General features: G+C 38.2%; 1 protein-coding gene across 2 annotated transcripts in view; it reads right to left on the bottom strand.

Annotated features, from left to right (window-relative positions):
• ZFPM2 (zinc finger protein, FOG family member 2) overlaps positions 1 to 23,492 on the bottom strand; it is a 322,662-nt gene that overhangs the window by 162,640 nt on the left and 136,530 nt on the right. The gene's annotated exons all lie outside the window — the stretch shown is intronic.

Genomic DNA, 23,492 nt, shown 5'->3' with positions numbered 1-23,492 from the left:
GAAAACAAGCAGTGTTGAGAGTACTTTCACTTGTGCCTTGACAACAACCACCTCTGCCTTTGTGCTGGCTTTACACGCACAATGTTCTGAGGGCCCATATAATGAGAATTAATTATGCTTGTCTGGAAAACAACTGATCTTGTCATCCTGCAAAAGAAAAACAAACCTTTTTCCCTTATAATTATATTCAAATTCGGTTTAGAAAGTCCTGTTCCTTTCTTGCATCTTTTTACACGCATTAGAGATTGAAGGCATTTTTACTCAGAATAGTGGATTCATAAAAGTTCTTAAGAAATGCTGAGGATGAGGGAGATGACAGCTGAAAGGAATAGCATCCACACCTGGTGCATTAAACTCCTTGATGCATTTTGCTGTCACAGGACCACATTCTGAAGCAATCAGCTACTAAAAATTTGAGAGAAATACCACACAGTGATACAAATCCACAATGACTCTACTAATTTTGAAGAAGCTACTAAAAATCTTTACTACAATTAAAAAAAGGATTTTGAACTGAGTGAGGTTTTACAGGCAGTAACGTTTCAGAATTAGACCCAAAACAATTTTAGCTTAAGGTTTTAACACAAAATATGTAAAAGCAATGGGGAGGCGGTACAGTTAATTTATTTTTTTTTTTTTTTAGTGTGCCCCAATTTGTCATTTTTCTTAAAAGCAAATTTTATTTTTTTAAAATAAGGACTTCAAAATTAACACTTAAAAGTGAAATTGATACTTTAGCTCACTTTAACTTTTCTGGGTTTTTCCAGTGAAAAGAGAAAGAATAATACACAATTGATCATCACTACGGGAAGAAAAATAAAAATTTTTTTCACTTCATTTCAGGATTAAAAAAATAGTCTGGACAGCCCTTCTTTGAAAGCAGTCTCTTCAATAAGCCTATTTTTCTATGAACAAATGTTTCAGTTAAAACTGTAGCAACAGTTTTGTTTATATACACAATTTCTAACGTTCTTTTCTAAAACAATTCTTCTAAATTCTGGTTCCAAACTTTAAGAGGGTTAAAATGGAACAAGGAGGAGGGGCTCATCTGTGCTTTTCTTGTTAGACATTTAACTGAATTTTTACATGGTGTTGCACTTCCAAGCTTTGGCCTTCCTGAAGGTAGGCAAAAGATCTGTCACTGTTCTCAGGAGCGGCAGAGCTCACCTCGACTTTGCTGTAGCCATGATTTCTCCCGAGCTGTTTTCCCTGCCTGCTAAAGCCCCTTCCTCCCTTTCCATACCAACCAGATGCAATAGAAACTCCTGCCTTTTGCATCAGCACGTCCCTTCTCAACAGCTCTACCCCCAGTCAAGATGGTGCTTTTCCACAAACAGGGTAAAGTCCAAGTGTGCAAGAAGTCAATTTGTCCCAGATTTAGAACTGGCAGTTGTTGTGAAATGAACCTTGGGACGGAGGAAGTGAGTAACTCCTCCTGGCTTACAGGCAGTCTCCGCAGACTTCCCCGAGCTGACCATTCCCATGGATGCCTGGACTTACGTTACAGCCAGGCTGCAAAGTTTTTCCTTGTCCGCAGGGGTTAATCTCGGCCTTTTTCCAAAGAGAAGACTTGGCTCCAGCTTCCATTTTCAAGCACAGAAATCTTAATTTCACCTCTGAGTGTTGCAGATTACAAAACTACTCTACGTAAAATTGTGCATCAGATCCTTCCTGCAAACTGGAACAAATCTAGGAAATAGAGCTGTATCAGTTTACAAAAGCTTCTACGTATGCCGGTGAGTCCTCATCGTGACAGTGCTATGACATTTTAAAAGGCAGTACGTGAGCAGGAAAGCTTATGGATTAATTATATCTAATTTAGACATGTGTTATATATGCATCCAAACAACAACAAAAAGGCATTTTTTTCCCTCTCACACTCACATTGTTACAAATTGTATTAACATTAAAAAATCTTTTTATATGTTAATTACGGAAGAAAGAAATCTTTCTGGTATTGCAAGGTAACATGTTGATCACTTCGGCATACTGCAGCATTTTCTCTCTACACAAGAGATGAAAACTGTAGCATTTGCTTGCTTTTACACACTAAAAAACAGCCATGTCTATGGACATGTCACATTTAACTGATACCAGAGGAATCATGAGAATCTTTGAAAACCCTTTTAAAAAATAATTCAGCCTCCCTTTCTGCCACTGACATTTTTCATTTGAAAAGGGTTCAGACACAGTCAAACAGTGACTCCTTATCTGTACCTGTGGATTTACAAGCAGGCCTGTCTTTTAATGGATTAAGAACGACAAACTTAGGGCAGATCATCCAGTGATATCCAAAAACCTACCTAAGTTTTAAGGTACATATCATTACACTTTATATTTTAAGTAAAATTAATAACATGACTGTTATACCTGCTAAGTAGTTCAGGTTTGAGGCAAACATGAAACCAAGCAATTATTTTCCAAAACTGTTTTTTTTTTCCTCCAGTTGATAATTAATTAAGCTAATATGGATTCTTTCTCTCTATTATTCTCTTTCGTTACAGTCTCAAGTTGTAGTTTGGGCGATACATTTCAATATGTATGAATACATTGAAATGTACTACGAATGGGGTAACATCATGCTGAATTGTACTGAAGCTGCTGTATTTTCCCCTCCACTCAGAGAACACCACGACAGAGTAGCACACTGCAGACAGGGTTACACAACATTTTGCTGCATAACCTTCCCATTTCCCTTGATCATAGTTCTCCAAAAAAGATACATTTCTTTCCGGCCACCATGACCAGCAGCCATTTTAACACTATGGGTGAATGTTAGAGTTGGGAAGGATAATCTGCTCGTATGTTTTGGCAAACACAGACATTTTGGTTACGCTTGTACAAAGTGCAGCACATTACAATTTGATCCTTGGCAAAGATTTTTTTTTTTCACTGAAAACCTTTGTTTGTTTAGGGGTAAAAATTAACACTAAGAGAGCTGTAAGTTAAAAAAGCACTGTACATCAGGGTCTACAAGCATCTGCTAAGATTTTTTTTTTTTTTCCTACCAGAGCCTGCATCTTTTGTAAAATCCCTGTATACATTCCTTTGTCAGCCCTAAGCAGGAAGGCCAGGGGCTGGTACAAGGGTTTGTAGAAGAAAGATTACAAATGTCACTATTAAAAATCCTCTCCTGAATTCCCCTGACCCTGGAGTAAGGAGCCTGCAACTTTCCTGCATTAATTTACAACATTTTCCTCCTCTGAACACTTCCTATTTGGCGAATGGTCTCAAAACTGTGGTAACAGAGGGGCCCAGTGTCCCGCTGGCGAGAACAGGGCTGTCCCCCACTCCCTGCTGGCTTCCCACGAGGACGCTGGTTTAAGTGGTGCCATACCTGTGGCCCCGAGAAACTTGTGACCTCAAGGGAGCCTGCTGGAAAAAGAGAACCTCACCCTATGACTCTTAATTAAAAGAGCTTGAAAAATGTGTCAGCAAGACAAGATTTTCTCCTTCAGCCTTAGAAGAAGCTCAGATGTAAGTCAGGAGTGCTCTCTGCAGCTACCGTCCCCTGCACAACTGCTCAGCATTTTCACAGATTACATCAGGAAAAGGAAGAGGAGCAGAGATTTTATTGCTGTATCACCACTTGCAGTAAGAAGCGTAAAGACTCAGCTGGTACTGATTCTTCACAGGTGCCTGGCCATGGAGATCCCAACGAGCGGGGAGAAAAGGAAAGAGAGGATGAAAGACTGCTGCAGCTTCCTTTAATCTGCACTCCAGCCCAAAGGAAGCAGAAAATTCTGTGCCAAACACTGTTAGGAATTTCTAGTGACCAGCAGTTACAACAGACCACCTCAGTACTGAACATAACGCTCCTTCACGTAACAGCAAATTATAATATACAGAATTCATACACACCCCGGGGATTCATCATTCCTATGGCAAAGTCGAGAAGCAGTTGTATTTTGCTGGTTTCATCCTAGACTTGTCAACCATGCGACTGACAAGGATAGCAAGAAGCGTAACAGAAGCAGCACTAAGTAGAGAGGAAGTGATGCTCTACTTTTAGGTTTTGCAAATTAGGTAAAAAAAATTACTTGAAACATTCCATTTAGTGATATTTACCTCCCTTTTCCTTGTTATGGAGCACAGAAAATTGGAAGTTTTTTTCCAGCTTGTTCTTCAGGAACACACTTATTTCCAGCTTGCTGAGTAAGTTTATACAAAATATTTGAGACACATAGTATGGGCTAATCAATTTTGGTAAAAGATAATGCTGTTAGTGCTGTGGGCTGTTTCTCTTATCTTGTTGATGTAGCATACTTTTAAAGTCTGTGATTACTCAAAGACTTATGATAGCTGCACTGTAAAAGAAGCCCCAAGTCATGACTCACTAGTACAGCTACAAAACATCCTATGGCTTTTAAGATACTAGGCCACCTTGGTGGATACAAAATCAGAACGAAAGGACTCAGTTGAGGATTCTTTTCTTACATATACATGTTGTTTTAGGAATGCCACGTAGGGCTTGCATAAAACAGAAGGTAGAGAGGTCAGTTTAGCTTTGTCTTCTTTTATAGCAAAATCAGAATCATTTATAAAAACTCCACAAAACATGTAGTGTACACAGGAACCCAACAACAGCTTTTGGCCCTTAATAGGATTTGACCAGTTCGAATACCACAAGAATTCAAGTATAAATAGTATTTGTGAACAAAATAATGCTGGTTTTCACTCCATTCTGGAATAAGAAAAAAAAGGTGTGTATATCTGAAGGTGAATGATGAACAGCATTTTGGGGAAGAAAAAGTGAACTACTTTGTTCAGAAGTAAGTGCATCCAGATTTAAAAATGTTTAACATTTCTAAGCAAGTCACTGATAGCTTTGGCAGTAGGGTTTTTTATATCGGGAATAGCTTTCTAAGTGGAGTCAGTTAAAAAGAATGAGTAAGCTCTTCCTCCGCTATAATTAGAGATTGGTTATTTGACATCATGGGGCTCTACCAATTTCCACTAGCAAATGGCTCCTTCTTTGCCTATTTCCAGTGCACAGCCACCTGGCTCTCTAATGAATATTTTTGCATGGCAGAGAAATCGTGTATGTTGTAGTTTCAAAAGGACTGCTCTGAAGTCAGAGCGAGCAAGTTAAAAACACTCTCAGAAGTTCCTAAGTGCTGCCCAGCCCAGAGCCCAAGATCTGCCTGCCATCCTGTATGCATGGGAAGAATCTGCAATTAATATTTGACTGGTGATTACCTCCATTATAACAAACTAATATGTGTACATTTGCACACAGCAGTTCACTGACAGCAGAGAACTATCCCATTTCCACTTCTGTGATTCTTAACAAGGTAGCTCCAATATTAAATGCTCACTTGCTTGGCAGACATAAACTGCATTATTGAGATACCTCCTCTAAATTCTCCTCCCTCAATTTTCAAGACTCTGAGACATAACACACACTAAACTACAGTTTTGAACATAAACTTGAAATACGACATTCTCTATTCAAGTACTCCAGTCAAACCCTGATAAATCAGGCTGGCCATGCAGTGATCTTATCCTTTCTGACTCTTTAATAAATCGAACCTTGTAAGTTCACGCTGTTGGAAGTTGTCACTAAATGAAATTGTGACCTTATCCGATGCGTGAACTTATCCTGCTGACAACTACATTTATTGTGCGGATAAGCATGGGGGGAAAAAAAAAAAGACTTTTGATAATTGTGATCTTAGCCATATGCAACTCTAACAGATGGGATCTTTTTGATGTTCCATTAATGATTTGCCTATGATGAGTCTCTACTCAGCGAAAAAATAAATGTTCTTCATAGGTAAGTGGTAGGGGGACTGGTAAGCTGTATGAAAAGTGCACAAAGAGGTACTGGCTGACAGCAGTGAATCAGAAGCTATTAGCCTAACAGAAAGAGCTTTGAATTAGCTTGTAATTGCGCTGGAAAAGATAACATAATGGAGGTGGCAAAACAGAAACATTCCCTTTCCATAGGACTCATTCAATAGCCCAAAACTCTGAAGCAAGTAACTGCAAATCTGAAGCAGTAACACAAAATATGCTAAGCTGTGGCACTTCATAATGAAGGAATGAATGAATACTGCATCCCCTTCCAGCACTGACTGGACAGTTGCCACTGCTATTGCACAAGAATGTTGGGTAACAGAAAATTCATACAATCGTAGAATAGTTTAGGTTGGAAGGGACATTTGAAGCTGATCTAGTCCAGCCCCCCCTGCAATGAGCAGGGAGATCTTCCGCTAGGTCAGGTTGCTCAGAGCCCCGTCCAACCTGACCCTGACTGTTTCCAGGGACGGGACATCTACCACCTCTCTGGGCAACCTGTTCCAGTGTTTCACCACCCTCATTTTAAAAAATTTCTGAAAATGCCCAACCATCTCACATTACTGTGTTTGTCTGTCAGGGACTTAATACATCATGGTACCTAATTCTCACATCTCTCCACAACGGATAGCACTGTACCCGTTCCGCAGTGCGCTGACTCTGGAGTGAGAAGATCTGGGGGGTGTCGGAGTACAATCTGTTTTGCAGCACTGCAAGTCTGCTGTGGGGTACAAGAACTGTAGTTATCTTACTAGAAAGACACACGTACATATGGGACAAGTTCACACTGGAGCACAAACAGTAATGGACTAACTTACAATCAATCTTCAAAAGAAATTTTACAATTTGATTTGCAACCAAACTTGCATTCACAGGGGTCTTGGCAAAAAGAGGTTATTTAAGTTGTCCAGAAGCAAAGGCAAAATTTAATTTTGCTGCCCCAAAGATGAGAAAATACAGCCAGGCCACTGTTAGGATGAGAAGGACGGAAGGAGGAACAGACCTGGGGCTGAAAACTAAGAAAATAGCTCTGTAGAGTCACCCTGGAGGAAGAGTTTGCTCTTCTGCTGCCACTGAGAGGGTGCAGGGTTTCTGAATGGAGCAGCCTTCTTCATTTCTCTGAAGTCACTGTCACCCCCCAGCAACTCCTCCCCTTAACTGTGATGCTCCCTGGTCCCATCCCTCTTAAGGACTAGGGTCAACCAGACCCCTTTAGCACAATGGCCATGAGGGAAGTAAACACGAGGATAACCTACAGGCACTTACTGCTCTAAGCAAAAGGCTCTCCTTTGCCTACGCTTAGAAGCAGGTCTAGATAGCAAACACACGCAGGAGAAGCTGCCACATGCCGCTTCATTCCTAACCAAGCTGCCTAATGTTGCCCCAGCTTGCCAATGCTCCCACAGGGCAGCTGTGCACTTTAGGTAAGGATGACAAATGAAAAGGCTTCTCCATTTTGTGTAACAAAAATCTTGCTGCTCCCTACCTTCCTTTAGAGCCCCGAAAGTCAGAAGCAGAGTTTCTTTATCTCTCCTACCTGCTGCTAGTCCTGCGAATGGCAGAGAGTGCAGGTGCTATCCTTATCTGCAGTAGTGCTGTCCTACAATGGACAATACAGGGAAGGAAAGAATATTCTGAAAGTGAGGATAGGGAAAGACTAGACAAAGATTTTCAGAAAAAAAAGACCACTGAAGGAGGGGGAAAAAGAAATTTAAAAAACAAGGCAAGGGAGAGGGAGTCTAGGGAAGGAACCATTTAAAGACCCAAGTTGGGTCTGATCAGGATAGAGGATACAAAGACACAGCCTGGAAAAATGGGAACAGAAGATATTCAAGAAAAAGAGGGATACTGAAACCTTGCCAGAGTGAGAGAAGACATACACATTTCCAAGCCTGAAACCTAAGGACAGAAGTGCGTGCATTCACATTCAGCAACGGAATGTAAACACTATTATCCTTTTTTAGCCAAGGCATGTGTGTCATTACAGTGCTTAATTCCTAAGCTAAACCATCAAAATAAAGTATACTTATTCTAATACCTCATTGCTCAGCTGAATCCTGGCTAAACTGAACACTTAAAGGGTGTCTACACTGCACCCAGTGATGTGATTTCACCTGACATCTGGTCAAACCTATTCTCTACCTCCAAGCAGCCAGATCGTCATGTAGGTTATAAAGCTCTTCTAAGAAGTTGTTTCATTAATGGTTATTTAGTTTACACTAGGCTCCAGCTATGACCACCACACTGATGTAATACTCCAGCCTCCTGTTTGATGTGACCTTAGGTATAGGTACAAAAGCTGCTCCAGATTCCCAACTGCAATGCAGAGCAAACCTCAGTGATGTGAAGCTGCACTGTGTCTTGCAACACAGGCAGAGTTTTCAGAGACCATAGTTTCAAAAAAAAGTGTACGCACTGACACTTTGAAAACTCAAAGTTCTGCTCTATTTGTAAAGTCTTCATTTGCTTATATAAAATTAATACAAAGGAAACAATTTTACATTCCTATAGTGCCTCACACTTCTGTAATCTACAGAACTTAGTAAGAACACAAGATTCCATCCCAGGTTGGAAAAGCATAGACCTACAGTGGTGAACATGTCTGCATCAATTTGAAATGACAATGCAACTTCTAAATTTGGGGGGAGCTGGGAGGGAGGGCAATTACATAAGTGTTAAATAGCACATAAATTGAGAAACTACTAAAGATACAGCTCACAGAAAACTACATAATAATTGTCCAAGTATATTTTTAAGGCTTAAGCTGAGCTATTACAAAAAGTACTGTTTTTTCTTGGAAGTCAGAAAGGAAGGAGAACATAATGAACACTGCTGCTAGAATTTGATTAGCTTTTTAGCAGAACAGACTCTTATACAGCTGTATAGACTTTGCCTTTATTTGGACTGCTTCGTTGAACTTACAGAAATGTGCTCAAAGAAAAAAATGAAAGACACAGAAGTAGAAAGAAAAAGACAGTTACTCAAGATACGCTAAGAAATGCCAAAGATTTGTTCACTTGCTTCAAAGTCAAGTTCCACATAATATGAAAAATATTCTGTTCATATCAGCATCTAGTCTACAGGCAAAGGCAAAATAAACCCAGCCATCATGGCAAAATCCTGATTCTGTGATGAAATTAGAAGAAACTATAAGATAGAAGTTTTCAGTCTACTCACTACAAGAGCAATTTACACCTCTGTTTTCAAAGTCCAAGTCTCATACAAGAAGAAAAAAAAATATTATTTTTGTCTTTCTCAATAATTTTTCCACCTTCACGTTTGGATGCACAGTTCAAGAGGTTTTTTACTCCCTGTATGTGTTGAGATAAAACTGGAGTAGAAATATTTGCAAAAATACAGAAAAAAAACCCGAAAGGCAACCAGTGCAGCTGAAGAGCCCTCCCTGCAGTTTTCTGTGACAGGAATACTGTAAACTCCATTCTCACATGGATACTCCATACTGGCAAAAATGATTCCCAATTATATTATAACACTGTGCAGACCCAGTGGGTTGAGTAGGTTCTTTATCCCAGCTACATGTAGCTTGCACAGCTTTGCTCCCTCTCTCTCCATCACAAATACACACGATACAGAAATGCCAGACTTGGCAAGAGCAGGCTGATGATATTACTGAAGAGGGTTTTCTTGATAAGATCATCATCTGTTTCTGGACTCTTGGGTATGCTCCTTTCCTCAGCAGAGGAACAGTCGCCCCTGATAAATGTCCCTTTGTGTGCAGATTCTCCCCCGATACGTGCGAAGACATTTCAGTCCTGAGTCTGCCTGTTTTTTCGTTGCTTCATATAGCTCAAATATAGTTAGAGGTATATGGAGCATTGTATGTAAAGCAATAGAAAGTGGACACAATTGAAAATACACCTTATGTAATTCAGACTGAAGCCTTTTCTAAGATAGATGCTATTCTGCGGGAAGAAAATTAAACATTTCACCATCACCTACACCAATCTTTCCCTAGGACCTTTTGGAATCCTTTTAGCTGAAAGATGCTAACATTTTCTTTTTGACAACATTATTTGCATAAATATATGAGATATTTAAATAAAATAATTAATACACCTTTGTATGTTTACCCAATATTGTTGGATTTCTTTTCTACCTGGAAAAAGTGAAAAATACCAAAGTGGCCTGTGTTGTTAGTGAATACAGAAAGCTACTGAAGTTAACCTAATATGAAGACTGCTGTATTAATATTGACGTCATGAAATGTATTAAATTAACAAAAATGTTTTGGAAAGTATTCTTTTTAACTCTAAAAGCAAGAGCAGTGAGATCATCTGTGACTGTATCTGTGGTGTCTTCTCAGTTTACAGTACTTATGCTTAGAGATAGAAGGATCTATTTTCATCTCTCATTTGTGTAACGGCAGATGAAGTTATTTGCTTTCTATCAGATATGCATGCTCAGAGCTATGAAACCACTGCTTAGATGCCGATTTCTAGCTCAGAGTAAGTGAGCCAAACTGCCCAAATGTCTTGCAAAAGAAGCAGATGCTTTAACATGATTTCCCTATTTCCTTTCAATGTTCGCAACAAACTTCTGAAAGGAGAGTACCAAGAAAAAGACAAAAATCTCAACAAAGACTCAAATTTATCCGTATTTACTGTGACCATCCAAAAGATCTAGTTACTGTTGAGATTAGGAAGGCAAGAGGGGGACTGGGACAAAGGGAGATTGAATGCCATGCTCCACTGCATGCATGCAATATATAGTTCCATCCATTATAATTATAATTTATATGAAAAGTAACATTATTATAAATAGAGATAAATGTAGTATAACTATAATATACAATATCAAGATTCAAATTAATCATTTCTTTGCACTTGCTGGGAATGGCCATGCATAACAGACACATGGCTCTGCACTGCTCCAGCACTCATGAGTTATGTGCTTATCTACATCTTCTGTGATCAAGTACCAGCAATGACCAACACAGCTTTTTAACAGTGTTGCCAGACAGGAATTGACTGCTGGTTTTGGACATGGACCAGAGTACCCTCACTCGCTCCTTCAGTGCCTCAGTCTGGACTATCACACTGCTTTCACATGCAGCTATATCTTAACATAGCCAAGACTTTGAAGCCGATATAAAGAGTGATGCCCATTTATAAGGCAGACTTGTAACTTTGAGTGAAATAAACCCTTGAACAGAGATTGAGCACAGGTCCTGTGCACTACCTAAATCCTACTCTGAGGCTTACATAAGACTTAAGTAGAATATTGGCCTCGTGGCAGCCTTCTGTACAGGAAAGATCTTGACCTTCATATGAGTAAGTCCCAGGGGCATCATGTGTGTAAAGCATATCCCAAATTGTTTTGCCTTACCACCTTCCCCTTTATGAGCGCAGTCTTTGAACACCCCATTGCTGCTTGGACAGACGCAGTGACTGGAGAGCCCGAGAACAGCCATGGCTGGCACATGGGGCCTGTTCTGTGGCAGGAGGATGTAGGCAGTCTTTCTCCTGGAGAATGACCTCCCGAGACTGACTCTCCACAGCCTAAACTTTACCTCTGTAAACAATGACTGAGAACAAGCCCACATCCTCTGTGGCCTTAATGGAAATTTCAGCCTAAATAAGAAGCTCAGGGTCTCAGAGTGAGTCACTGCTGGCAACAGGAGCCCTAATGTTCTCTAACAGTTGCAATCACTGCTTCTGAAAACTTCACACAATATGTACAAGAAAGTTATTATTTTGAAGAAGCAGGAAAGTATTTTTGGCAAGGCACAGCCATTAAATAGGCAGTGTCAACAGAGATCAGAAGAATTAGGATATATCTGGGCTACAAAATATATCTGGGCTACAGAATTATTTTGTCTTTGAAGCATTAAAACTGCCCCTATACTATGATGTTTAAAAAATACTAATGTCAATTTAGATCAGCTTCTTATTGTCCTGCAATGGTGATGTACTATAAGAATATTAGAAGTATAGCCTGTTATTGAGTATTAAGTATATAGATTTAAAACAGTTAAGTACATAGGAAATGATCACGTTGAAAAGGCTGCAGGCTGACATCCTCATTCTCTTGCTAATAAAATTTGCAGTTTACAAAATTAAATACAATAGCTTAAAAACTCCCCTAAAAATATCTGCTCCTTCTCTTCCTCCCCAATAAAAAAAATCACATGCATCAATGCAAAGAGAAAATTTCTGGTTTAGCCATGACTAATATTTTGACGTACAAAGGCACTTTTCAACTTAACAATTCCTTTCTGAAAGGCACAGACAATTTGCTGTACAAGAAGCCTTGGAAAAGGGCAGTTTTATTCTACCCATTTTTTTCTCCATAGGTTTTCATCTCAGTTAACAAGTACCTTAACAAGATACGTAATGCATTAACTTAACAGGCTAAAAAAATCTAGACAAACAAATCCTACTTTTACATATCCAATGGTGTAGTTAGCAGTGTCAAAATCAAGCCTTCCAACATTAGAAAAAGCTTGAACCTCCATGCAGCCCCCTTGAGCACCGGACCACTCTTTTGCAGATTCCAGGACCTCAGCATAAAAGTCGGCTTCCTATCCCATCTCCTGTCCCCTGGACACTGCTTCCTTGTCCAGTTCATCTGCCACCGTCCCCACTCCCTACTGCCTTCTGTGGCCTCGCTGTTCCTCCTCAATGGCAAATATCGGGTCATACCCAAGTTCCCATTGACTGCCTCCAACAACGTCCAGAAGTAAATGTCAGAAAAGCAAGAGGAGTAAGGCACATATGCTTTCCTTCACACAACTGGTTTCTAGCTCCCTGTCTTCCCCTACTGATCACAAACCATCTGCCAGCCAAGCCTAATCTGCCCCTTCAGATTCCGAAAAGCTGTCTCCTACCCTCATCAGATGCAGTTCAGAAGGTGACAGTCTTTTCACTGACATTTATAACTTGTCTCAGTCATCAGATACCGTCCCGAGTCTATACTTCTCTATTCTCTTGACTATACTCATCAGAGAGGCACAACACTCCATTATTTATACACTAATTTATTCTACCAAAAACTGTTTACAACTCAGCATGGACATCTCCAACATACTGGGCAGACTTAGCAATAGTTGTGTTACTCACATCTTTCTTATTGCCTATGCTTATTAGTTGTTCTCCTTGCACCTCTATAAACTCTACACTTCACACAGTCAACAGATAATACAAAGGATCTTACCTTCCAGCCCACAAACAGAATCTCCTTAATGACCTGCTGCTAACCTTCCACCACCAGGAGTCAGGAGAGCTACTAACTAAGTGATTTCTACAACAGCACCAGTATCCAGGTGTGAAAGTAGATGTCCATGAGGAGAATGTTACAGCATGCCAAAGCTAAGTGATCAAGAAGTAACAGCTGGGGAGCAGTTCTTGTCTGGAAATAAAAAGTCCAAACTTTTTATCATGAGTAGAAGCTTAATAAAATGTAAGAAAATGTTTAGTTTTGCTTTTTAATCAGCTGCCTTTGTTCAAATAAATGCACGTTTCTCTCTTCTCAAATCTTTTTTTCAGACAGGTATCAGCTTTGAAGTCTCAAACACCTCGATGAGATTCCTGAATTATGTCCAATTAATGCTAGCAAGCATTGTGGTACTGTCCCTGAATTAAGCTGCAGACTCTGAGAAGGCAGGGACCATATTTCACCTATTCCTAAAAGTACCAAGAACACTGTCTGGATTAGATAAATAATAATAAAATTGAAATAAACTAAGGATACATCCTAACAGAAAGATTAAATGAAGAATGAATTGTGAACAGTTCAGGTTCCCAGGAAAGATCGAGTGTTCTCTGGATGATAGCAGAGGAGATTTGTGGGATGTGGTGGTGTGGATCTGTGTATCAGTGGATCTGATAACTGTACTTCACTCTTATAAAGCTGAAACTAGAAAGCATGTAGATGAAGATCAGTATGGCCTTTCAAATTACTGTAGAAGCATTAAGGTCATAATGAAATAAAAGGCAATTCCATGTTTGTAAACTTCATAATAACTTGAAGTGAATAAAGAGGAAAGTATTAATAATGCTTGGAGAAAAATGTCATACTACACTCCACACAGATTTTATATTTTTTCACACTTTTTGTAAGCAAGTATAAATATGCTAGTACTCTAAACCAATAAGAAAATTTCATAGAAAAAATAAGTCTCATCTATGGCTGGGCTATACCGTTAGCACCTTAACTTACACATATGTGAGGATATATGTATAAATAAACATACGCAGCTTGCAAAGTCTTCCACTGTGCCAAATTTGGCCATAGTATGTACTGTCCATATGCTTATGCTGTCTTCTCCTTTTGGCAACCAACAAAAAATACTGGAAATTGCTCTCTAAAATGAGAGACAGACAGATATTCAAAAGGCAGTACCAAAGAAACTCCTATAAACAGGTAACTCAGACCTTTGCTAGCTCCCATGTAGTACTTTCTCACACGTATCACAATAGAGTTCCAAGAAACTATCAAAAAAAAGAGATACATATGCATTTTAGAGAAGGCCAGTCTTGCAGCAAACGTTTTAGTCATAATCTTGAAAGATCCGGGCTCGGTGAATTGGATCTAAGCCTACCTCCTATGGGACCTCCAAAATCACTCATAATCTCTCTGCAACTCTGGAAGTAATAATACTTCCTTTCTCTCACCTTTTATTGACCTGTCATTTTAGATAGCAAGCAATCCAGAGTGGGGACTGTAATTGTGTTTGCATGTATAGATATACATATAAAAATGTAAAACAGATACATAGATATACATTATAGATAGATATGTATGTATACACATATATTTTTATTTATCTATAAAGTATAGTATCTAGGACAAAAGGAACTCTGTGTCAATAGAAACTAACAGCTTCTAGGTGATACTGTAATACACATAGCAAAAATAATATAACTTGGCATTCTGAAAAGGATGCCCTTTTCAAGTATGCTGCATCTCTTTTGTCTCTGGCAAGTAGGCTTGCAAGGGGGCTTTGATTACTTTTCTGATATGTACTCCATATCATCTTTTAGAATAGTTAAACAAAGCTCAGTCCCCACATCCTCTGAATAAAGTGAAAAGACAGCCAGAGAGAAAGAAACAGAGGACTACTTTCATATATAGTATTTGAAGTTTGAGGTCTTTGCTTTCATCTGATTTTGGAATTTATCAAAATTCAACAATGGCATGTTTTTACTCTTGAAATAATTATGATCAACAAATTTATGTAGGTAGAAAACTATTTGTTTATATACTGCTTGTTTTGTTTATATACTGCTTTTTATCTCTTAGATACAGTCAAAAAATAACAAATGATACCCTTTGAAATACTGAGTTCAATTGTTCCAAAATACTACATATAATGGAAGAAAGCAAACCATTCACTCCACAACATCCTTCTTACCTGCCACTGAAGCATATAGAGATCTCCTTTTCTAATTTATTGTCATCTTGCTAGAAATATTTAGACCAATTAAAATTATTTCAACTTGAATGGCAGCCCACTCTTCAGTGTCATTCCAGGACCAATGTGTCACCTACTTTAACATTCTTCTTTGATCCCAAGAGTTTTACAATCACGCATCATTCTTTGACTTTTTTCACAATCATCCATTTAGACACTTCCTGACAACTAAACATCGGCAGTGCACGCAATGAAATTACTGCTGTTCCTCCCTGTCATGAACAAATGTAATAAAACCTCTAACAGCAAATCAATGTCTACACTTTGTAACGAGTATAATTATAGTAGGAAGAGGCACGCAAATCAATATGAAGATTGTAAGCAGAAGCTTCAGGTTTGTCAGTCATTTCTAGCAGCTGTTTACACTTTGCACATCCACAGAGCACTTGGAAGAACAAAATAATTGTTTGAAACCTACAACACAGATCTCACAATTATCATATCAACAATACACTTCTGTATCCACAAAGCTTTAAGTACTCTCATGGAAAAACAGAGGTATCGCATCTCACCTGTCCTACGCCAAGAGAGCTTGGTATAAATAGTGCAGAATTTAAAAGCACTACACAATAAAGATACCAGTGTCTGACAAAACCATTATTTCACCGAGAGGTATGATACTTCCCTCCGAAAGGCAATAAAAAGTAAATTTCACGCTGCACTGTACATAAAGAACAGTTAAAATGAAAAATTTGTTGTGTGACATCTCATGTTGTTAACAATATAGGCAGATCAAGATAAGTGGGTGGATTTGGATCATCATCAGAAGACACAAGGCCATATTTGCCAGTCTATTATGTCATGTTTCTTGAATTCATGAACCCAAGAGTGCAATAACTTTTTGTGACATGATGGAGAAGTTACATTTTATACATGCTCTAAAAACACAGGCAAGATAAATGAATTAAAACCAGCAACCATATTGTTTTTTTAAAATGTTATTGAGCAATATAGCATATGGGTAATTCTGAAGTCTAAAGCATACAAACCATTCAGAAAATAGCAATGGAAAGCAAACTGTGATTGCCAGATGATTTACGTCAAATTAGCCCCTACCTTTGTAAACTAAAAAAGTAGGAGAATATGAGTAAGAAAATATTGTTAAAGAGATTCTTCATTAGGTTAAAAGGGAGCACAGCACTAAAATCACACACACTATGTCTGGAGTTGATGACTGACTTGAAATGCTGTCCTCTTCCAAAAATGGCTCATCCTATTTGGAACTGCTGTAACATTTTAGGAGCAATGGTTATTCACATTTCCCTTCAATCATTACTGTTCAAAACACAGGTAGATTAAAAAAAAAAACAAACCTATGCAAAGAATAATTTTAAGAGAAAATCGTGGTAAAGTTGTTAGAAAATGCCACAGTTCTATCCAAGATTTTTAAATTTTATTATTTGACCAATTATTAGTTGCTTTGATTTAATTGCATTTATCTTTAGTCACTAAAAATGTATACAATTTTGCACTTTCAAACCTATGCTTTAACAATATGCTAATTATACAGTTCAGATGATCTGGAAAGAAATCCATTTTGCACTGATGATATAAGGGAGTGACAGTACAATTTACATTAAGAAATGTTTTCTCATTTTTCTCAAAAATTGGTTTGCACTCAGCCGGAGAAATCTAAATTCGACCAACAGGCATCCCTCCCTGCTTCTCCATGGTTACAAAATAACATGACAATCTGAATGACGAACAAGATGCACATAAGAATGGGTTACAAAAACTCCTCTGGACACAGGTAGACAGGCAGTCAATGTTTTCTTTTGTAACCTGATTAAACAGGTGATTATTGTATAGAACGATATCGAAATGCTAGTAGCAGACAATTCTCAGTGACATTATTTCAAACATTTTGAATTAGCTATTCCAAATTGACTAAATTAACCCCCAGGGCTGTTGACCAGTCCACATTCCTGACTTTAAGGGAAGACTTCTGACTAGAGAGGCTAATACAAAGGTTCCTCTTTTGCTTATGGCTTCATTCACATACCTTTCTTTACCCCAAGTTTAACAATACTGTACCACAGCATGCTTTTGGCACACGTTTTCCTGCCACATCAGTACCAACCTGCACAGAGCCTGAAAGAGAGTGATTGGTTCATTGTGATTTTCCTTTTACTGTTCAAGGGATACAGACTGCATCGCCTGGGAGATGGCACAGTGAGAAGAATCCTGCTTCCTGGCACACTGCTCTTCATCAGCTACAGACATCTAAGCACGTGAAATTTGAGGGCTAAAAACAGTCTTGATTTATTCATTTGTTTCAGAGCTATCTTGCCAGATATATTATGAAAAAAAACATACCCATAACTTATCTTCAGACTGATGTGTTTCATTACTTTGTAGATTCATGGAGAAACATAGAAAATTATTTTCCCAAGTTTTTGGGACCATGTAGCTTTACGGATACAGCTGCACCACTGTTGGAATGTAGTCACAGTCAGTTGATGTAATATTAAACCTGTACCTATCCATAGCAAGGATAAACTTAATGCATTGTAATGATGTGCCACAGATAAGACTAATTAGTATTTTCTTAGATGCACAGCCTAAAATAGTCTGGCATCAGAAGTGCAGATACAGAGTTTTTCAAGACTATCAACAACAGTGGACAGAACAATGGAAAAAAGATCAACGAGGATGGGTAATTCGAGTAAATGATTACAGACTATCACGCCAACGACTTTTGCAATTTTATTTAATAAAGAATGCTTATTTAAATAATTTTAGAGTCAAACTATTAAATATTTCCATCAGACAAAACTTGGCATTTTGGAAAGAAGATTTTGTGTATGAGAACACCACCTTCAGGTAACCATTTTCTAGCTTCTATTTGTATTATAAGTGTATTTCTCACAGGGAGGAATAGAACCTGAACACTAAATTAAAACCAGCGTTATTAGGAGACTTAAGAAGTGCGAAGACAGAAGCATGTAAGCCTGAGGATAAAAAAAAAAAAATCCATCATAATATAATTCCACAAAATAAAGATGAGGTTAATCTGAAACCTATGAAAATTAATATCAAGATTTTAATTGACCTCAGCAGGTTTCACTTAGGCCCTGCATGTTCAACATGATGGTTCAGTGTAATTTTTGCAGTGTTCCTAAAGAATGCTCACCCCATCACCACTTCACCTTGTCTCAGCAGTTTTTTGATTTCCACTGAAACTGAGGTGTCTGAAATTACTCTCTGCAGTTACTTCCTTCCACGAACATGTTTTCAAAGGCATTTTTGAATATGCAAAAGTAAATTTTTACAGTTACTGTTCTTCCTTTAAAAAAAGAAAGCCATGGTGAATGTGAAACTCTGCAGTGATTTTCTCCGGAATATGTTAGGGTGACAAATTGTGGACCCTGAAAAAAAAAATAAATAGAGGAAATCAGTGGTAATTTCAAACACACACATAAAATTCACTACACCAGAACATTTCAACCCTTACAAGGAGAACCACTCACACAGCATAACAGTGGGATGGAAGAGGTGGAGGACATCAACAGGCCTGTTTAAAGTTCAATTTCAACTGAGAGATTTTGGAAGTGAGGGCATATTAAAAAAAAATAATTCAAAACTAGATTTTGATTTTCAGATCACTGGAACGACTACATAACTACAAAATAATTGTTCAAATTAAGATTCCACTGTAGCTTTTTAACCAAAATTTTCTGGAGGAAAGTATTTGTGTTTTATGTGCAGAAAAAGTTGTGTGGTTTTTTTTTTTCTCCAGGAGTTTGGGATACCAACAGCTTAACAGCTACTGACAGCTTAAGCGCTGTTTCATTCTTACACCATTCCACTAAACCTGAAAGCCACCCTCTAGAAACAGTGAATTTGATCAGTATTTCAACCTAAACACTTCACTGTTTCAGGCTTCATAGGCGGAAAAACAGTATGATAAATTAGACTCAGTATATCATGTCTCTGTTCACTTTCCTGGCACTATCTGCTTGAAGCTAAGAGAAGTCATAATCTGCCAGTTGCTATATCATAGTCCTTTTAATGATACAAAAGCATGTACAATGAATAAGCTGAGGATAACTCCTCACAGTTGTCCTTGTCCCCTTCTTCCACTTTTTCTTTTGTTTTTGTTTTTACAGGAGAGAATCGTAAAATGTTTGCAGAAGTTGAAGAGATAATAAAAAAATAAATAAATAAATATTTATAACAGAGAGCAATGCTAAAGGCGATGGGAATTCTAGAGACAGCACAAACATCTGAAGTGCCCCTGTTACAGTGATGGTCTTGTGATTCAGACATTTGACATCGCTTACCTGAAAGTCTTCAGCACCTGCTTTTGCAGACTTGACTCTTCTCTTGCACCAGGTCTGTGAAACATAACGAGGGAAAAAGATCAATTCCCATCCATAAGAAGGCCACGTCACCTGCATTCCACACCACAATGCTGACACTGTACATAGACATATATACAAAGGATTACCTGATTCATGTTGTCCAGTTCCAGAAATGCAGGCTGCTGTGAGTTTTCTACCTAATACCTCTAATTTTGGCATTTCTGCTGCACTACTGGCAGCCCCCGACAGAAGAGTATCTGATGCGCAGGGCTCCATCAAGTGAAATTCCCATTTGGCCTTTTTATCTCATGAGTGTTGGACTCTGCACAAGTAATAATACAAAATATCTCTCACCTGCAAACGATTTACAATAACATAATCAATAATGTATTTCCTGTGATCCACTTTACCATGCAAGAAAGAGCATTCAATGTGTGGAAATAATTTAAAAGAAGAAATGACAACAAATTCCAGTCATTATTTTTTTGTATTATTGCTTTCTCTCCTTTCACATATGTTTACACTCACAGCAGTTACACCAAGAAAAGACCATTCAGGAGTTCATTTATACAACTCACCTACCAAAAGACGTTGCTAATAACAGAACATTTTCTAGGGTTCTGCCCAAGGGCTCTGGGGTTTAAACTGCTGTGTTGGTCTTCGCTTCCCAATGGAGAAAAGTTGCTACCAATTATTTTATCTCACCCACCCTGCACGCCTCTTATACATAATGACATTTTTGAGGCTTTAAATCTCTTTGCTAAAGGCACTAAATGCAGATGTGTGCTGAGTTTGAGGCTTGTAAGTTGTAGAAGGGAAAAAAGAGGCTGGCTAAATGAATGCTGGTCAAAGGACTGAGTCAAATCACTCTGAATTCATGATCTAAAGCACACTAATGGACAGTTACCAGCAGCTAGACAATGTGTGGCACTTGCTAACCCACAATAGCATGTTCACATACCAGAACCCTTAATTCTAAACCATAATTTTTCCATACTTAGTGATTTTCTTTCTCCTGTGCTGTACATTATTAATTAGAGAATGTATATTATGTTGTAAATCAGATTATCTACTTGAAAAATAATCGGGAGAAGGTGGGCCAGAAGGGGGGTGAGGAGAAGGGTTATATGGGCTATTTACCCCTGCCCCAGCTCCATATACATGTTTTACATACAAATGAGAGTGTAGGATTAAAAAAAGGAGCAACTTACTCTGGGTCCCAGTAATTTTTCCCCTCCTCTTCCCTGGGAGCATGTGTATGCACAAGAGTGTGTGCACACAGGCAACACAGGAGTAAGAAAGAGCTGTGTTTGTGCCTCCATTTCCTTCAATGACCTCTCCTCTTTTTACCTTGTCTGATGTTACTTGTTCTATCAACCTAACACACCTCTTGCTATCAAACCTCACTGTTACAAGTACAAAACTTTTGTTCACACAATAAACCAAAAAGTTTATTCCCTCTACACAGAGCATCATTCCTTTTTTACAAGGGTCTTTCAGTTTTCTTCTGTCTTCTCATTCATCTTTAGTCTCATCTCCTCAGACCTTTCTCTTGGATTACGCAGAAACAGTGTCAGAGAACCCTAAAATTCAGCGTTACTGTAATTACCCATACAGTACCATCGACCTTGCACTCAGTACTTCATCAACATACCGTGTACTGCATGGAAATGCTTTAGAAATTCTTTTTTTGATCTTATTTTTTTGTTACTTTCCAATGTATTATCATTTGATACTGAAATACGTAGGTAAAATGGAATTCAGAAAGCATGGCCACTTGACAGCAAATAGATCTAAAAATTCTAATAAAACCGTATCCAGCTCAAGTAGCAACAAGCATCTTGACTTACTCATTTCAAAATCCATTACAAATACGTTTAATTTCTTCTTCTCAACATAAATGTTTTCCAAGTTCTCTAGATGGATTATTTTATGTTTTTCCCAAGTCAAAATTAATTTCCCCTTTTACAGTTAGCCCTTCTATGTATCTTTGCACGACTTTGGTCCCAATGATGTCTGCAATTACTTTCAACTTTTTCATTCATATGCATTTCATCCCAATCTTCAAGATGACAGTCAATTCTGGCAACACCCAACTTGCTTGTCTGTAACATTTTTAATAACTTGTAGTTTAAAGACCACCACATATATACAGTACACTGCCATGTTTTGACTGTCTGACAGCATTCATGTCCAAGCAGTTAAATTGGATGCATCTGCAGAATAAAATTTTGTGTTAACAGTTGATCAATACTTGACTAAAATCTAAAGTTTCTAGATCTAAATCTAAATAATCTGTATTTCTTAATATTCACTCATTATTTTATAGTGCTTTCAGAAAAAAAAATTATATTTGCCTGGCAAGATTTGCAATCTTCCTTTCTTATCTCGTCATCATGAAAGTGTCCCTAGTATGGTCTGTAGCCATTGTACACTTTTTACAGACCACTGAAAAAAAATAAGCCCTAAACCAAATAATTTCTGTAGAACACTCCAAAGAAGCTATTCAACTATGAAAACCAAGAAATGTGTTTTATAAAGAGCTCATGTTTTTCATATTCTCGGGACAAATAGTAAAGCAAATTATAGCTTTAAGTTGCCATTTTGTGTTGAACCTCCAAATGAGAAGGCTCTGTAGTCTTCAAAAGATTGGCACAATGTTTCCTACAGCTCACACTGCCAAGCAAATGGATATTGTTCACAGCTGGTAAGAATGTGTGGTGGGCTGATGAGACCCAGGTCAGACTGCCCTGTAAATTATTCTTCCTTTGGGTCTCCACCACGTGAAATACGTAAGATCACCAAATGCAACCAAGCAACATACTGATCAATCTACGCCTGCCCTGTGTATGCATATCTGTTCATGCAAAGGTGAAAAGGTACCTCTTGCCTCTTGATGACATCTGTTTTTCTTTTCTCATTCAGCTATGCACTTGGCATGCTAAGCCAAAGTTATTCCAATATCCTGTCTTTTTTACTACAAATTCGGGGTTGTTTGCCAAAGCCTTGAACCATGTTTAGGGCCACTGAGTTGTCACAAATGTGACAGTTTACTTAGATTTAGTCCCCGTTTCAATTCTGGCAACTGGAATCAAAGATCCCTCAGGTAATTGTTGTACAATCAGGAAATGTCACACAGTGAGAATATGAGGCTGTTACACCTACCACAGTCTCTTAATTTTGATGCTAAGATTTTCCCATTTTGCTGCTTATGACATGCCTTCAGAAAGCACAAAGAATGTTTTTGCATTTTATGGGAAACATTTCTAGTATTCCAGAATGTGATTACTTCGGATTCCCCCTCACCCCCCAGCACCTCATACTATCTAGCCTGGAGATGGCAATCAAATATGGAAACCATAGTGGTTAAGTTACTTTGCCCAATTTGCAGAAGTATGAATTCATTTCAAGATTTTTTTGGTGTGATTTTCAAGTAAAAAATGACTTGCAGATTTTTGTGCCATACTGTAGGACTGTAGGTGAACCAGTATGGATACAGCAGGCCTCTTTTCCTCATTGGTGATTTTGCTTTAATTTAGCATGATGCCATGTGTACAAAATTCCCAGCTGATCTTGGCATGCATTTACAGATTAATATCTAAAGCATACATTTATTGATTAATATGTGAATGCACTGCACCACTGACCCTAGTCCTGTGAAACAAAGACTATTTGTGCAAAGGGATGGGAGATTCTTGGGTATGCTGACTGTTTTCACTGACCATTCCAACGCAGATAAAAATTCAAGTACTACATAATCTCACAGTTTCAACTAATAAAAATGTAAAATTTTAATCCAAGAGCTTTTCTTGAGTTGTACTGTTAATAAAAGTGCAGTTTGCATAAAAGTATCATTTGCAGCTTCTCAAACGCAACAGATGGTTGTGCTTTCTCTTGAAAAATATGAAAACAATGTCATGCACTTCACAAACAGTCGATCCATAAGCTTGTGTTTC

The sequence above is a fragment of the Haliaeetus albicilla genome, chromosome 3 (genome assembly GCF_947461875.1).
Source record: "Haliaeetus albicilla chromosome 3, bHalAlb1.1, whole genome shotgun sequence".
Taxonomy (NCBI): domain Eukaryota; kingdom Metazoa; phylum Chordata; class Aves; order Accipitriformes; family Accipitridae; genus Haliaeetus; species Haliaeetus albicilla.
The sequence above is the reverse complement of the archived record's forward strand: the minus strand, read 5'-3'. Positions and strand labels throughout refer to the sequence as shown.